The 19,039-nt window shown below is 38.0% G+C and overlaps 1 protein-coding gene across 5 annotated transcripts in view; it reads left to right on the forward strand.

The window, feature by feature from the left end:
- The window catches only part of SPATS2 (spermatogenesis associated serine rich 2), a 111,791-nt gene that overhangs the window by 29,201 nt on the left and 63,551 nt on the right, over positions 1 to 19,039 (forward strand). The window contains exon 1 of one of the 5 annotated variants that reach the window (XM_081311507.1): positions 388 to 452. The exons of the other annotated variants lie outside the window; for them this stretch is intronic. The gene's annotated coding sequence lies outside the window, so the exon portion shown is untranslated. Of the gene's footprint in view, positions 1 to 387; positions 453 to 19,039 lie in introns of those variants that run through there. 5 annotated transcript variants of the gene reach the window in all.

Genomic DNA, 19,039 nt, shown 5'->3' on the forward strand with positions numbered 1-19,039 from the left:
GTTCTGACAAGGGCCTCAGCTTACTCTCTGGCCTAATTTTCTGGCTCTTTTTCCTTCTCACGTCCCTCTATCCACAATGACATCATTGCCGCCTAACTGCCTGCCTTCCTGCCTGCCTGCCTTCCTTCTTTCCTCCCTCCCTCCTTCCCTCTCTCCCTCACTCCCTCCTGCCCCCTAAACTCTTTCTTTCAAAAAAAGAGACAGGATTTCACTGTGTTGTCTAGACTGGCCCCAAACTGCTGGGCTTGTGTGATTCTCTTGCCCCAGTCTCCTGAGCAGCTTGGACTATGGGTGCATGCCACTTTACACAGTGACTATTGCTATTTTTCTAAGATACTAGATGGTTCTTTCTTCAGAGCATTTGCACTCCCTTAAAATATTTTTCCTTTGCAGGTAGCATGGCTTTCGCCTCTTCCTCATTTTAGATGTTAGACTCAGATATCACCATGTCAGTGAGTACCTGGTTCTCCTATCCCCTTTACCCTGCGTTAGATTTTACCATAGCACTTAGTGGCATCCAGTTCTCTGTGTGGATGTGTGTTTGCTGACTTTAATTTTTAATTACAAAAATTTTGTTTCACTGCTGTCTCCCATAGGCTAGAACAGGGATTGACAAACCAGAAATAGCCTACTGCCTTGTTTGTAAATAAAGCTTAATTAGAACACAACCATGCTTATTTATTAATGTGGCTTTAACATCACAACAACAGGGTTGAATATTGTGACAGACTATGGCTAGCAAATCCTAACATTTATTGTTTGGCTTTTGATAGAAAATGTTTATGGTCCCCTGGACTAGCACAATATTTGCCATGTAGTAAGTGGCTGAGTGAACATAAAGTAGTAAATGGTAGGTTACAGACAGCAAAGTGCTAGTGCAGATATGGGTTAATAGTTCCAAAAGTTATTAATTATTAGACTCTAATACTAAGAACAATTTGGAATATGTCAGTCATAATAATTTGTTTAGTAATTTGTTTTTGAATTTTTTTAGTCATTATTGCCTGATAGCAGAGATGAACCAACGTCTCAAAAGTCACACCTCATATGAGGATGGTATTCCAGAGGCATAAGATCCTTTTAAATGTTAGTTGGAGGGCTGGGGATATAGCTCAGTTGATAGAGTGCTTGCCTTGCATGCACAAGGTCCTGGGTTCAATCCCCAGCACCACACACACACACAAAATGTTAGTTGGATAGTTGTGTGTGTATGTTTTACGTGTCTGGGGGGCAGACCCAGGGCCTCACATGTGTAATAGTTTTAATAATAGTGCCGTAGAAAGGACCCTAGATAATAAACAGGTGGTAGTTTTTGATTGTATCCTGTGTGTACATACAGCTCTCAAGCAATTATGCTGAAGAATGGTCAGATGGAATAAATAACTATTATGTTTACTCTCTTACTTGTAAGTAGTAGTAATTGACTTTGAAATACATTTTTGGATTGGAAATGGGTTGATTTGATGATCTTTCAGGCTTGTTTAATAGTGATTCAAGCAGCATAATAGAAACAGACTAAAAAAAAGATCAGAAGAATCTGAAAAATTGTATTGTTCTGGCATCCTGTCTATATCTAAATCTTACCTTTTTAAAATTTATATTTAGGGGATAAATAGTATCACTTTCTTGCAAAGTATCTGTATGTGTGTATATAGAGAGGAGATTTTAGATGTATTTTAGTTTTCCTTTTTTTTTTTTTGGTGCATGTCTGTACTGGGGATTGAACCTTGGGGTGCTCTACCACTGAGCTATAGCCCTAGCCCTTTTTATTTTTATTTTTTATTTTTTTATAATTTTTAATATTTATTTTTTAGTTCTTGGCGGACACAACATCTTTGTTTGTATGTGGTGCTGAGAATCGAACCCGGGCCGCATGCATGCCAGGCGAGCGCGCTACCGCTTGAGCCACATCCCCAGCCCTCCCTTTTTATTTTTTTAATGTAGTTTTTTAGTTGTCAATGGATCCTTATTTTTATTTATTTATATGCAGTGCTGTGAATTAACCCAGTGCCTCACACGTGCTAGGCAAGTGCTATACCACTGAGCCACAATCCTGATCTATTTATTTTTTACTTTGAGACAGGGTCTTGCTAAAGTTTACTTAGGGTCTTGATGAGTTGCTCCGCTGGCCTTGAACTTGTGATCCTCTTGCCTCAGCCTCCTGAGTTGCTGGGATTATAGGTGTGCACCACTGCTCCTGGCAGTGTTTTAATTTTAAAAAGCCCTTTATGGCTGAGTGTAGAGGAATCTTAAATCTTCTTGTTATATTATATACTATATGCTTCTCGTTGGGCTCTCTCCTTAGGAAACATAATTTAAGCAAATTGTGAAGAATTACAGAGTCAGGGCTGGCAGAAGCTTTATTCAATAAATATTTGTATGTACCCTAACTACTTTGTTAGACTGTAGGATACAGAGGTGAATAAGATAGACAGGGTTCTTACCCTCATGAGACCAGCTAATCTTCCTCCTCAATTTCCCCAGAACTGGGGTACAGCGCTCATCTAGCTTGTGTGAGGCGTTGGGTTCGATCCTCAACACCACATAAAAAAATAAATAAATAAAATAAAGGCATTTTGTCTAACTACAACTAAAATAAAAAAAAAAAAATTCCCCAGAACTCATTTTTACAGAGGTAAATAAGATAGACAGAGTTCTTATCCTCATGAGATCTGCTAGCTAATCTTCCTTCCCCAATTTCCCCCGAACTCATTTTGTATTGTATAATACAAACTAAAGCTTTAGAAATCAAGTAACTTGCCCTGGATTAAGTAGCTAGAATGGAACTAGAATACAAGTTCTCACATGGAAGATAAAAAGAAAATGTTGATTCATAAATGCAGTTTTGAGTGCTCACTAATATGCTATTAGGTACTAGGGGATACAGTGGTAAGTAAAACACCTATATCTCTTTGATGTATAGCTTAAAAGGAATTGTTTTGGGAATCCAGCATTTTTCTACTAGATTAGTTTTCAGTCTTTATTCTTCCAGGGAGGATTTGGGACTATCAAGTATTTCTTCCTTTTTTTTTTTTTTTTTTTTGCTAGACAGAGATTCAAACCAGGGCCTTGCTCACTTGAGGTAAATGTTGTACCACTGAACTACATGCATCCCCAGCCCAATATTTATTCTATTTTTTTAAAGTTTTTCTTTTTAATATTTGTAGTTGTAAATGGACACAATACCTTTATTTTATTTATTTATTTCTTATGTGGTGCTGAGGATGGAACCCAGTGCCTTAAACATGCCAGGTGAGTACTCTACCACTGAGCCATAGTCCTAGCCCTCCAATATTTATTCTTTTATATGATTAAGTTCAGTGTATGTAGTGTGTTTCTAACAGTTAAAGTTAGTTTTATTGAAAGGCTGGAACTTTTGAATGAGAAAGCTGTAATTAGATAGAGTGTGTGTGGGTTCACTGTGGAAAGTGATATTTACCTGTTTTAGAATTTGCATATGGCCTAAACATTTTCCCTGTTTATAAGAGAGAACGACCCCCCGACCCCCCCACCCCTACCCTCGCCGCCCCAGGCCCCTGGATTGGAAGACTCTCTGAGTCCAGCTTGATATTTAAAATCAGCAACATTATAAGTTAAATAGACTTTTGGTCACTGACTTTTTCTTTCTTTTTAGTTGCCAGTCTAATATATAGATATATAATTTAAAAAAATATTTATGTTTTAGTTGTAGTTGAACACAATACCTTTATTTTTATTTATTTATTTATTTTTATGTGGTGCTGAGGATCGAACCCAGGGCATCGCACATGCTAGGTAAGCGCTCTACCACTGAGCACCATTTCAGCCCCATCCAATCTAATATATTAACGTAGAAATTCTTTTTGGGTGCTGGGGATCGAACTCAGGGATACTTTATCACTGAGCTACTTCTCCAGGCCTCTTTATTTTTGGACAGAATTTTGCTGAGAAAGTGTCCCTAAATTGCTAAGGCTAGCCTTGAACTTGTGATCTTCCTGCCTCAGCCTCCTGAGACACTGGAATTATAAGTATCAGCTACCTATCCTGCTAGAAGCTCTTTAAAGTAGTTTTCTTTATAGTGTATACTTGGGTATCTGTATTATCCAGTATTCAAATAATCATACATAAAGTATAAGACATATTTTATTTTTTAAAATTTCTTCTCAAACTAATTATGATTATATTTGATTTTTTCCCTTTGGTACTTGCTAAAACAATCAAACATTTGACAGTCTAGGAAAAAGTAAAAAAAAAAAAAAAGGTTAATTAAATAGCTGCTACATAATTTAGGATTTCTTAGTTATTTGGTGACTTAGAAGATTCAGTGTTTTTCTCCTCAGAATTTCTAGTTGGAAATGCTCACACAATGGAGAAAGTAATTACTCTTCCAGAAGTAAGTTACCTTCACCTTTGACCTTTTTTTTTTTTTTTAAAGAGAGAGAGAGAGAGAGGTAGAGAGAGAGAATTTTAATATTTATTTTTTGTTATCGGCGGGCACAACATCTTTGTTGGTATGTGGTGCTGAGGATCGAACCCGGGCCGCACACATGCAAGGCGATCGCGCTACTGCTTGAGCCACATCCCCAGCCCCACCTTTGACCTTTTTGATATTTTTCTTCCAAAGCACTTTCTGCCATTCTGCTAGGGCTAGTTAGTTTTTGGCTCAGCTGTTTTAGTTTCTCTGTAGAAGTTGGGCTTAACCACGTTCATAATCTGTGAAAATCAAATTCCATTTAGCTATAACATTAAATTTCCTGCCAGTGATTTAAAATACATTGAATTGTATATCTTCAAACACAGAAGAGGTCCCCCCCCCACCCATCTGCCTTATATCAGCATTTAAAAATGAAGAGATTTTAGAGTTTAGATTTTTATAAATAGTGGTTATTGTACTTTAATGATGATTGCTTTACTTCTGCAGGTATAACACATTTTAAAACACTACAAATGGGGCTGAGCACTTGCCTCACACACGTGAGGCACTGGGTTCGATCCTCAGCACCACATAAAAATAAACAAAGGTACTGTGTCCATGTATAACTAAAAAAAAATTAAAACAACAAACAAACAAACAAACAAAAACCACTATAAATGCTGGGAATGTGATTTGTAGCATGCCCAAAGTCCCGGGTTTAATCCCTAGCATCGAAGCCAAGAAACCAAAACCAAAACCAAAATACAGACATTTCTAAAACACTACAAATTATTATGGAGGAAGTAGCATCACTATCAGCCTCAATTTATCTAATAATTTAACAGTACTTGAAAAGTAAATAATCTCCAAGTATTATATCATTATAGTATTCTGTGTGCTTGTGTGTAAATAGAGGTTAATTTCAAATAACAAAATTAAATTGGCACTAATTTTGAAACTGATAGTAATTGTTACATTGTAATTGGATAAATGTTAAACCAAACGTAAAAATTGTAATTGGAAAAATGTTAAACCAAAGGTAAAAATACATTTTATAATGGTCAAGTCAAACATTTCAGCTGGAAGAATAGGAAGAAGGAACTGGGTGAGTAAGGAGCTATATTGCTGGATGATAATTGGGTAGTAATATAGAAAGGTGGGCTACAAGGGGAAGGGAGGGTGCATGGGGTTAGAAATGTTGGTGGAATGTGATGGACATTATTATCCAAAGTATGTGTATGGGCTGGGGATGTGGCTCAAGCAGTAGCGCGCTCGCCTGGCATGCGTGCGGTCCGGGTTCGATCCTCAGCACCACATACAAACAAGATGTTATGTCCGCCGATAACTAAAAAATAAAATATTAAAATTCTCTCTCTTTCTCCCTCCCTCCCTCCCTCCCTCTCTCTCTGTCTCTAAAAAAAAAAAAAAAAAAAAAAAAGTACGTGTATGAAGACACAAATTGGTATGATATGAAAAATTGTGCTCCATATGTATAATATGAATTGTAATGCATTCCACTGTCACATATAAATGAAAAAATTAATTAAAAAATAAGCACTTGCAAACCAAAATTAAACAGTATCATATACAATTAAAAATATATAAATAAAAATTTAAAAAAGGGGCTGTAGCTGTAGCTCAGCGGTCGAGTGCCTGCCTTGTACGTGTGAGGCATTGGGTTCAATCCTCAGCACCATATAAAAATAAATAATGATATTGTGTTCATCTAAAACTAGAAAAAGAAAAAGAAGGTGGGGTACATTTAACCTCCCTGTGTCTTAGACTGGGATTTCAGGCATGTATTTGGCAGTTATCTATTATGAAGGAGCAAAAGAACTTTGTGGTATAAAACCTGTATGATTCTAGGGGTTAAGTGGGCTTAGTTCTTGCTCAAGTTTTCTCATTCAAATGCAGCCAGATAGTGATTGATCCTGAAGTTATCTCCCTCTTTTTTGTGTGATTCTGGAGATCTAAACAAGAGCCTTTCGTGTGCCAGGCAAATGCAGTGCCACTGAACTATAACCCCAGCCCTCCTAAGACTTCCATCTAGACTTAGACTTGTCTGGCACTTGAACAGAAAAGTCTAAATAGATAGGAGATGGAGAGCTGCAGTGCTTGATGTCTCTATTTCTATGTAGTCTTTCCAGCATAAGGACTTCATGGTGACCAGACTTCTTACATGGAGGCTTAGAGCTTCAAAAACACTTCCTTCTGAGTAAGACAGCCAGTCTTTTATGACCTAGTGTCAGAATCAAAGTGTCATTTCCTCTGTATTTTATTCATTTGAAGTAAGTCTCTAAGGCTGTTCTACATTCAATGGGAGAAGAATTAGACTCTATCTTTTGGTGGGAGAAGTGTTAAAGATCATTTCTAAGCCTCTTCAGTCTGTTCTTTGGTCATGAAGTATTTACATTCCTCTCACTTACAAAATGCACTTATCACTTCTTCAAGGTGCACCCCCACCCCAACCCCCGCCTGCCCCCAATCTTCTATTACAGCATCAGGCTCTAGTTTGAGGTCCAGTATCTTGCTGACTGAATCAGATACAGGTGTAGATCAGGCTGCTTGGTCATGGCTTATTCACCATTGCTTTCATTTTGAAGACCTGTGAACTAAAGATGCAAGTTATCCACTGCCCCCTTCCCAGCCCACCCAATAGGCAAAAGTAGACAGATATAAGCTAACTACTTATAGATACTCCTAGTTAGAAATAAAGAAAAACGAAGGCTCACAGTAGTCACTGGTCTGCAGCAATTCTGAAATCCAGTGATGCATGTTATTACCAGTTCTGTAATACCACCAGAGTGCTCAGCTGTACTGCCTAAGTGATTCTCCATATCTCTTGGTTCCGCTCTTTGAATTCTTAACTTTTCTATAAAATGTATTCTGTTTGGCAGCTTGATAATTTTCTGTTTCCTTCCCATAGAAGTTTGGGGGTCCAAAAGCCCCCCCCCCCCTTTGGTAGTTGTAGATGAACTGCATTCCTTTATTTTATTTGCTTATTTTTGAATGTGGCGCTAAGGGTGGAACCCAGTGCCTCACGTATACTTGGCAAGCGCTCTGCCACTAAACCACAGCCCCATCCCTTTTTATTTTTTATTCTGAGATAGGGTGTCCCTAAGTTGCTTTGGGCCTTGCTAAATTGCTGAGACTGGCCTTAAACTTGTGATCCTCCTGCCTCAGCTTCCCGAGTCACTGGTGTAAGGGTCCGGCGAAGCATCGGAGAAAGAGACCACCAAGAGACTGACTTATGCAAATGCAGAAGGGGATTTATTTATTGGGTGTCTGTTCCATCGCGCTGGGGTTCCCGGCCCACTCAAGAAGGGAGAGCAGCCAAGAGCCCAGAGCAGGGGTTGAGCAATGCTTAAGTACACTTTTTTTTGGGGGAGGGTGGAGGCTTTGCATACATCAGGACAAATCATCATGAGGCATGGGAAAATCAAACAACAACTCTTAGACGTGATTAAGTACATTCATTGGCGGGAACAGGCTGGGCAGGGGTGATTGGTCACTTCTAAGCGGGGTACACATTCAAACTGATTGGTTTTGGGCTCTGGATGCCTACGTGCCGGGCTACACAGGCTACACAGGGTCCTAAGTTATTAAACAACTAAATGGCCAGTAGGGCATTGTCTTAACTGCCTTAGGAATTTCAGGTTCTGTGTGTAGTTCAGAAACTGTACAATACCTAGTCCTTTACTTTTTAACCCAGGCTTTGCAGTTTAGAAGCAGCTTTACAATGCCTAGTCCTTTACATTTTAACTCAGGCCTTGCAGCTTAGAAACTTTACCCTTTCACTGGGATTACATGTATGAGCTACCGTTTCTGGCTAACATTTTAATTTTTTTGTTAGAGCAGCAGTCACTCCCTATGCCAAAATCTGTTTTGATTATCTGTTGCCCCGAAACACATAATTTCATATTACTGGTATAAACAAAAAAACTCCCTTTTACTTTGTATGGTTTCACTATTTAGCTGGACTTGGACTAGGTGGTTCTTTCTTAGGGTTCCACATGGAGGTTTAGTCAGATGATAGCTGAACTGGAATCATTTAGAATGATTTCTCCAGGTTTCTTATGCACTTGGAGATAGATGGTATCTGGATCTGGGGCCTTCATTTCAAAGGACAATTCCTTCACATATCTGGTGGCTGGGCTGAGAAGACCTGGTAGCTACTGCTCCCAGAGTATCTTATATGTCTCACAGATATCTTACATGATGACACAGAACTCCAGAGTTGCCTGAGAAAGCACCTTGCAGAGGTGCCTGAGAGAATATACAGGAGTATGACTTACTTGGAAAGGTAGCTTAATGTCCCTTCTGTTGCACTCTCTTCAAAGGGGGAAGAATTAGACTCTACCTTCTGGTAGAAGGACCAAAGAATTTGCAAATGTTTTAAAACACAAAATACCCCACATTGCCCGTCAGTAAAGGTCAAATATACAATTCAATCAATCCAGCATCACAGCAATTATGTATAGCTTAACTCAAATCATCATCTCAGTGGTTCGATGTTGTCATCTTTCAACCATTCTCTCTGGCAAATGCCAGGCATCATTCTGACTGGGCTGTGGCTCTCAACACTTTTCTTCTCTTTTCACTGGGCAGGGAGGTAAAAGATTACCCCCTTTTTAATATTCAAGAGTTATGGAAGGAGACTTCATGATAACAAGTACCTCTTCAGTAGACACAGAACCTGGAAGCTTTAAACTGCTATTCTTTTTCCTTTTGTATGAGAGCAGGCACAGTAGTCCTTCTATCCCAAGAGAGGAAACAAAAAGAAACAACTGATCACCATGGCACATTCCAGTACCCCAGTTCTTTCTTTCTTTCTTTTTTTTTTTTTAAAAGAGAGAGTGAGAGAGGAGAGAGAAAGAGAGAGAGAGAATTTTTAATATTTATTTTTTAGTTCTCGGCGGACACAACATCTTTGTTGGTATGTGGCGCTGAGGATCAAACCCGGGCCGCACGCATGCCAGGCAAGTGCGCTACTGCTTGAGCCACATCCCCAGCCCCACCCCAGTTCTTTCTATCTTAAAAAAGAAAACAAAACAACCACAAACAAAGAGACAGATCAGTATGTTATTTATCATCCTGAGGAAGGATGATCCCAAGTTTGAGGCCAACTTGGGCAACTTTTTTTTTTTTTTTTTTTTTTTTTTTTTTTTTTTTAGAGAGTGATAGAGGGAGAGGGAGAGAGAGAGAGAATTTTTTTAATATTTATTTTTTAGTTATTGGCGGACACAACATCGTTGTTTGTACATGGTGCTGAGGATCGAACCCGGGCCGCACGCACGCCAGACGAGCGCGCTACCGCTTGAGCCACATCCCCAGCCCATAGGCAACTTTATTTTATCTTTAAATAAAAATTTTGAAAAGGGCTGCAGATGTAGCTCATTGGTAGAGTGCTTATCTAGTATGTGTGAGGCCCTGGGTTTAGTCCTTCCCAAGTATCAGAAAGAAAGAAACAAACAAAACATAATCATTGAAACTTTGTTAAAAAAAAAAAATCTACCATTTAGAGATTTGCTTGAATCCAATAAGTAACATCTTTGCAAGACCAGAGAGTACATGTCCTTGCTGGTGATTCACACTTTCCAGCTGAATCACATTAGCTAGCTTTCTTAATTCCTGTATGGATACTCCTAAGGGAAATTTTGAAAAAGGAATAGGTGACGGAACTAATTTCAAATCTGGGTACTATAGAGCAGCTAGTCAAATGTCTTATAGGAAACTTTGAATAGCATTAAGAAATGGTCTCTGGAACTGCTCTGTTGCCTTATATGGGATCTGAAGATACTCAGAAAAGTTGGGGTATTTTATGAGGCTTTTGTGTTTTTTATTCTTTCTACTCCATTTTCTTTTTCTTCTTGAACATCATGAGAAGTTCAACCCAAATTCTCTGTGAACTGTGAAAAAGATGATAGCTTAGTGACTAGAAAGTTGCTGTTATTCGCTGCCTGTCTACTGGGAAGAAGAATCACCTATATTTAATCATTTTCCCCTTTTGTTTTTCTTGGTAGTATTCAGATCTATATATTGTTAAATTTGGGGTAGAGAGAAAATCCTATTTAATTTTTTTTTATACCAGGGATTGAACCCAGGGGTGTTTAATCACTGAGCCACATCCCTAGCCCTTTTAAAAAAATATTTAGTGAAAGAAAAGTGACCACAACACTCAGAGTGACCAAAAGATCTTTATTGCAGCAGTGCAACAAAGAGAAAAGAAGGAAGGAAAGAGAGAGAGAGAGAGAGAGAGAGAGAGAGAGAGAGAGAGAGAGAGAGAAAGAGAGAGAGGGGCCTGGCAGGAGGGAGTTTCTATAGCCCAAATCTAATGGGGCCTCTGGGTCTGCAAGCTGCCTTGTTGGCCCAAGGAGGGTTGAGTGCTCAGCCTTGAGCAGGACTTGACACAAACAGGTGATAAAGGACCAGATAGAGGGGGGTTTGAGTGCGTGGGCTATCTTGCAGCCAACATCTGTTCAGCCTGCCCTGCAGACAACACAGTTCAGCCTGCTCTGTACCCAACATTTAGAGATAGGGTCTCATAAGTTGCTTAGGGCCTCCCTAAGTTGCTGGGGTTTACTTTGAACTTGACATCTTTCTGCCTCAGCCCTCTGAGCCATTGGGATTACAGGTGTGCGCCACCACACCTGTCCTTAACTTTTTTATTTTAAGTGACTCAGTTTTTTTTTTAAAAAAAAATGTACTTTTTAGCTATTGATGGATCTTTATTTTATTTATTTATATGCTGTGCTGAGAATTGAACCCAGGGCCTCATACATGCTAGGCAAACACTTTACCACTGAGCCACAACCCCAGCCCTGACTCAGTTATTTTTTTATTTGATATTTGAAAAATATTTTGAGAAAGCTTTGATAGAATCTTAAACAAACACCTGCTACTTTTTGGCGGTATGAGGACCATTAGAAGAGTCAAAAATGAAAGTTTTCCTCCAGAAAGGAAGACAACACATACCTATTTTGAAATACTTAAAATGGTGAAGACTTCTTATTACAGTTTGTTAAACTCATTTGCAATTTGGAAGTTTTGGGATAAGCCTTCCATAATATTCAGTTGATTTGTTTTTATCTCCATTCTTTTTTCCCTCTCCATTTGACAGATTACCACCAGAAATGTTCCTGAGTGGTTTGGAAGGCCTAGTAGAGTGGGAAGAACTTCTCATAGTTTTTTTTTTTAAGAGAGAGTGAGAGAGGAGAGAGTGAGAGAGAGAGAGAATTTTTAATATTTATTTTTTAGTTCTCGGCGGACACAACATCTTTGTTGGTATGTGGTGCTGAGGATCGAACCCTGGCCGCACGCATGCCAGGCGAGCTCGCTACCGCTTGAGCCACATCCCCAGCCCACTTCTCATAGTTTTAAAATCTGTTGGTATTACTTACTTCAGCTACATGAAAATTTATCTTTTAGGATAGGATATTTAATGCATGATATGTTGCATGTATTATGCATTGATTTTAAGAAGTATAGTAGAATGGATTTATGAATGGCATGGATACAAATTATTTCTATCTAAATTGCTCTGTTCATTTTTGGATAAAATAATTACTTGCTAGAGCAATATTTTCCTGACATTTTACAAGCCTGAGGGTGGGTTAGAAGGATCTGAACGAATGCCAAGTGTAAAGATTTTTGGAACAACTTGATTTTACTACTTTCCTGGGAGTGTCAGGGGATTAGTTTGATCCTGCTTGAAGTAAAAAGCTGCTTTCTGAAGCCAGTAATTCCATGGAGATTAGTGGTATTAAGGATATTTTTAATTTGGGCCTTAGAAAGCCAGAGGTCTGAGCATTGATTTACCCTTTCCTTTCTGTATTAATGAATTTAAAATATGTTGTTGATTTGATAGTTGGTTCATGTATTAATAGCTGATTTGGGATTCTTTTCTTTCTTTCTTTCTTTTTTAAGTTCTGGTTGGACACAATGCCTTTACTTTATTTATTTATTTTTATGTGGTGCTGAGGATCGAAGCCAGTGCCTCGAACGTGCTAGGCTAGCACTGTACTGCTGAGCCACAACCCCAGCCCCTGGTTTGGGATTCTTTAAATTGTGTATACAGTTTTTTAAAATACCTTTATTTTATTTACTTATTTATATGTGGTGCTGAGGATCGAACCCAGGGCCTCGCACATGCTAGCCGATCGCTCTGCCGCTGAGCCCTAGCCCCAGCCCTGTGTATACATATTTTAATCAAATTCGTTAAAAAACATCATTCTGTCCTTTCATTTGACATACCAATAGAAAACAGCTATTATTTTGAAAACAGCAAATGTATTTTAAAATTTTCATGATTATACAGATGTGGACTGGTAGGAATCTTGTAAGGGACCGGCGAACGACGGAGGAAGAGACCACCAAGAGACCGACTCATGCAACAGCAAAAGGGGGTTTATTGCAGATCCAGCACGCTGGGGCTCCGTGCTCACTCAAGAAGGGAGAGCGGCCAAGAGCCCCAAGCAGGGGTTAAGCAGTGCTTAAGTACACTTTTTGGGGAGGGCAGGGGCTTTGCATACATCAGAGCAAATCATCATGAGGCGCCGGAAAATCGAACAACAACTCTCAAACATGATTAGTACATTTGTTGGCAGGAACAGGTCAGGCAGGGGTGATAGGTCAGTCCTAAAGAGGGGTATACATTCAAACTGATTGGTTTAGGCCCTGAGGTGCCTACGTGCTGAGCTGCACTGGGCCCAAGTTGTTAAGCAACTAAGTGGTCAGGGGGAATTCCTACACATATCTAATGGGCAGTCCCGGGAATTGTCTTAACAGCTACAGGAATTTCAGGCTTTGAGAGTAGCTTAGAAACTTAACAATACTTGGTCCTTTACATTTTAACTCTGGCTTTGCAGCTTAGAAATTCTACAATACCTGGTCCTTTACATTTTAACTTCAGTTTCTTTTACCCTTTCAATCTTAGATTAGAAAAAATGTTTGTCAAATGTAGATCTTGTCTAATATGAAAATATACCATCTATTTTATTGGTGGTTGTAGTTAACAAAAGTAGTTCAGACAAAAGATTCTAGGCATTTCTGAAATGTTAAAGCTTCTGTTCATGAGACAGTGCCCAGTGATCTTTCTGCTCCATTTTATATTTTTTCATGATGTATTTACCCTATATTATAAAAGTACAAAATATAAATGGGTATCCTGATTTTTAAAAAGTTTTAATTCAGTGTGTGTTTTTTTGAGGCCTTTTACTCTTAGTAAATATAGTCAGTTTTGAAAACTAAAAGTTATTCTTGGGTGGATATTTTCTGATACTTTGATTAACATCAAATATTTCCTTAGATTAGTGTTGAATTTTGGACTGTTTACAGATACCCAAACTGTATCTTCAAATGGCTAGGTAGAAAGTCTTACTAGAGGGCTGGGGATGTGGCTCAAGTGATAGCGCGCTCGCCTGGCATGCGTGCGGCCCAGGTTCGATCCTCAGCACCACATACAAACAAAGATGTTGTGCCCGCCGAAAAACTAAAAAATAAAGATTAAAAAATTCTCTCTCTCTCTCTCTGTCTCTCACTCTCTCTTTAAAAAAAAAAAAAAAGAAAGTCTTACTAGACCATCCAGTGTGTAATATTTTGCAGATATTTAGTTAGTAAAGATATTCTATTATTATTTGAATAATTGCCCTTTCTTAGTTCTTAAATATACAAATTAATTTCTTGCAACTTTAGTAACTCCTCAATGGTAAATGCTTTTTATCTGGGTGGTTGAATGCAGAGAAGGCACTGAGTTGGCATTACTTATTTCATTTTAATACTTTTAACTGGGCCTTCATGATTTTTTTATTCTTTTTTTAATTTTATTTTTAAATATTTAGTTCTTGGCGGACACAACATCTTTGTTTGTATGTGGTGCTGAGGATTAAACCCGGGCCGCACGCATGCCAGGCGAGCGCGCTACCGCTTGAGCCACATCCCCAGCCCCATATTCTTTTTTTTTTTTTTAAAATATTTATTTTTTAGTTGTAGTTGGACACAGTCTTTATTTTACTTATTTATTTTATGTGGTGCTGAGGATCGAACCCAGGGCCCCACATGTGCTAGGTGAGCGCTCTACCGTTGAGCCACAATCCCAGCCCAATCTTTTTATTCTTGATGTTAAAGAGGCAGTGTAATGTAGTGGAAAGGAATAAAATTTGTAGTCTCATAGACCTAGGCTTGAATCACTACCGCACCAATTATTAGCTGTTTGATCTTGGAAAATTCCCACAACCTCAACCTTCTTTTTTTGGGCAGCGGGAGTATGGGGATCGAACCCAGAGCACTCTACCACTGAGCTTCATCCCCAGCCCTTTTTATTTTTTATTTTGAAGATAAGTTGCCAAAGCTGGCAATTTCAAACTTGAAATCCTCCTACCTCAGCCTCCTGAGCTACCCACGTAAACCATATCAAGCAAGTTCTTCTATGAATAGTAAGTACTTCATAGAATCACATTCCTAAAGGATATTAGGTTGCCTGGTGCATTGTAGACAATAAATGCTAGTTTCTTATCTCCTATAAAGCCCTTTTCAAAGCCACCTTGCTCTTTTCTGTTCCTTTTTCTATTACTGAAACAATTTCATTTGGTATGATTTTTATTTCTGTTTTTCTTTTTTTGGTACTGGGGATTGAATCCAGGGGCCTTTCACCACTGAGTGATAACCCCAGCCCTTTTTTAAAAATTTTTGAGACAAGGTTTCATTAAGTTGCTGAGGCTGGCCTCCAACTTGAGATGCTCTTGCTTCAGCCTCCTAAGTTGCTGCAGTTACAGGTGCACTCCATGATGCCTGGCTTGATTCTCTTTTCATTCTTTGTTTCTGAAGTATGTTTATCTTACCTCACAGGGCTGTTGTGAGAATTAGATATGATAATATATGTGGAAATGCTTAGTACAGTTTCCTGGCATATATCAGACATTACAAAGATTATGGCATCTTTGGCAGCACATATCCTAAAATTGGAATGATACAGAGAAGATTAACATGGCCCTTGCACAAGGATGATATGCAAATTAATGAAGCATTCTGTGTTTTTGTATGCGTATGTAACAATAAATCCCACCATATACAACTAAAATGCAACAATAAAAAATGTGAAAAAATGCAAAAAAAAAAAGATTGACATTGAATATGAGATTCATTTTATCTGTGAATACATTTTCTGTCTTGCTTCTGCCTTATCTGTAGTATGTTTGATCTTTTTTATGAAGTCTTCCCATTTTTTGGGGGAGGGACACTTTTGTTTAGTCTTACTAGCACTCTAGCTAATACCCATTTCTTTGATTTCCTTTATTGTCATACTTCATACTTTTTCACCACCTGCTCTCATATTAAATCTCTGCTTCCAGATAAACTATAATTCTTCCCTGAAACTGAAAGAGTACGCTCCTACCCAAGCTCTCACAAGTTGTAAATGTTGAAAATATTCAGTGAATATTAGTTGAATAATAAATGAAATGAAAAGCTTTCTTATAGTACTTATCAGTTAAGAGCTTTCTTATGCTTTTAAAGATATCTTGTAAGAAACTGTCATACTCTAGTATAAACAGATGCTTGAATATAGAATGCATTTTGTTGTATTTTTGAGAAACCCATGGTTTGTGTCAGATTCTGGGAAGAAATTTTAAATGTATGTTTTAGAGAAAATTTATTCTCAAGGCATATTTAGTAACAAAAGCATTTTTTTTCTTTTTTTTATATCAAGAGGACCTGGTCCATTATTTTTCTAGTGTAATGATACTCAGACCTGTGTTCTTAAAGCCCCGTGTGGTGGTTCAGCAGTCATTTTCTTCTCAGGCCTCTGTTACATTAACCACACATGCTGGAATGTGGTAAACATGCTGCCATTTTGGTCAATGAGAGGAATTCATATGGTCTCAGAGGCATATTCTTTTGTTGTTTTAGGTGGGGTCTTGCTATATTGTTCAAGCTGGCCTTGAACTACTGAACTTAAGTGACCTCTCCTGCCTTAGCTTCCAGAGTAGTAAGAGGTAAAAGGATACCTTTAGGTTTTTTTTTTCATAAACTTTATTTGATATGTAATATATATGAATAAAATGCAAGATCTTTTTTAAAAAAGAGTACTACTTCCTGAGTAGTTGGACCATTAGCACATGCCACTTAGCCTGGCTAGCATATTCTTTTTTTGGGGGGGGATTAGGGGCTGGACAGGGGTATTAGGGATTAAACCCAGAGGTGCTCTACTACTGAGCTATATTCCTAGCCCTTTTTATTTTAAGACAGAGTCTTACTAATACTTTATCATCATCTATTCATTGTTTTGTTGATGACATTTGGGTTGTTTTTACTTTCTTTTTTTTTAATATTTATTTTTTAGTTGTTTTATTTTATTTTATGTGGTGCTGAGAAACCCAGTGACTCATGCGTGCTAGGTGAGCATGCTACCACTTGAGCCACATCCCCAGCTCCTGTTTTTACTTTCTTACTGTTTTGAATACTACCTGTTTTCTGGTGTACTATGACCAAAAATTTCTCTTGGTATTTAGGAATATAAATATAAATCCTGTGGGTTATAGGATTAGTAAGCGTTGTGTTTTACAAAGTAACACTGTATTTCAAAGAGGTTGTTTTAGTTTACATTCCTATCAGCAGTAGATAAGAAATGAGTTCCTTTTCATTATTAGAAATTTTATTTTAAACTGTGACCCTAATTTCTTTTGGAGAAATAGGTCTATTTAGATTTTTTGTTTTTCTTCCTTGATTATTATTTCTAGCTGGTCAAGAAATCACCTATTTCTTTCTTAGTTTTGTGTGTGTGTGGCACTGGGGATTTAACCCAGGGGTGCTCAATCACTGAGTTATACCACCTGCCTTTTAAAACAATTTTTATTTTGAGACAGGGTCTCACTAAGTTGTCCAGGATGACCTTGAACGCGTGAGCCTCCTGTCTCAGCCTCCCTAGTCACTGGGATTAAAGGTGTGCACCACTACCCCTGACTAAATTTTCAAAATTTTATTAACAGTTTTGTTGTTGTTGTTGTGTTGGGGGTGGTAGAATACACATAACATGAAATTCACCACTCTTATTTTATTTTATTTTTTTTTTGCCTCCTGGTGATGATGGTGAAACCCAGAACAAGCACTCTTACCATGGTGCTTTATCTCCAGCCCACCATTTGTAAGTGTACAGTTCAGTAGCATTAAGCACATTTACATTGTTATGCAACCACCACCACTTTCAATCTCTACAACTTTTTTCATACTCCCAAACTGAATTTGCACACATTAAACTATATCTTCCATTTCCCTCCTGTGACAGCTACCATTCTATTTTCTGTCTAGGTGCCTTATATATGTAAAGTTATACAGTATTTGTCTCTTTGTGACTGATTTATTTCACTTAGTATAATATCCCTAATGTTCATCTCTGTTATAGCATGTGTCAGAATTTCTTCATTTTTAAAAAAGGTCTGATTAATATTCTATCTTTTGTAAATTACATATATTGGCACACAGTAGATTCACATTAAATATTTATTATTTGATAAGTTAATTTTTTAAATTAATAGAGGAATTAGGAGGTGCTTTTTCTGTGTGCATGGAATAAGAGTCAGTAAATAAAGTTGCTCTTATTTTTTATTTTTTGAATAGTAACTGCCTTGATTCCCTTAAGGGGCTTGCTCATTTGGGCTTAGGGAAGATAGGAGGAATGGCATTTATACACGTATATAGTGGATGGGGATGCAATGATGGGCACTGTTTAAATCAGTTACTGAAAAATAATAGAGCTGAGGAGGATATGGCTTGTTCCACTTGGGTTACAGCCACCTGAGATACACACACACACACACACACACACACACACACACACACACTCTCTCTAGCTGTGAAGTAGGAGGAGACAAACAGATATATATTCCCACTATTCCCACTCTGCTCCATTTCAGCTCTCCCTGCTCCCACACATACAGCTGCTGCTGCTGACTAATGCTAAGCAAGATGAGGAGCCTGTGTCTTTTAATAGCAGAAGAGAAGAGTAGTATTATGTGGTTTCTGGTTTTCTACTTAGAATGTATTTTAGATTTCTAGAAATTCTATGTTGTTACAGTTTCCAATTCTTTGTTGTTCTAACTTGGAGTTTTTAAAAAAGAGAAAGAATTCATTAGTTTTTCTAAATGGAAACTTCATTCCCCAAAATAATATTTATGGTAATCAGGTCTTATATTATGGGAGAGTTTTTAGATTAGAGTAGAAAAATAGTGCCCTTGAAAAAGCAGACTTATAGAAAGGACTCACATTTACCCTTTTAACCTTGGGAAATTACCTTTTTTGGTTCTAATTCCTTTTTAGAATATATTAATGCTTTAATTTGGGTCCTTCTCCTTTTTCCTCTATAAATCTAATGAGAATGATATTTATTGGCAAATTGATGATATTATGGAATTGGAACTCCTGGCAAATTTCGCACAACCAAAATGAGAAAATAAGCCAGGTATGGTGCCACATACCTGTAATCCTAGCTACTCAGGAGCCTGAGGCTGGAGGATTGGAAGTTTGAGGCCTCCAACTTAGTAAGACCCTGTCTCAAAAAATAAAAAGGATCAGAGATGTAACTCAGTAGTAGAGCATTCCTGTGATCAGTCCCCCCCCCTCCCCACACACAGAGAGAAAGAAAAAAATACTCTT

The sequence above is a fragment of the Spermophilus citellus genome (assembly GCF_964194105.1).
Source record: "Spermophilus citellus genome assembly, chromosome: 10".
NCBI classification, from domain to species: Eukaryota; Metazoa; Chordata; class Mammalia; order Rodentia; family Sciuridae; genus Spermophilus; species Spermophilus citellus.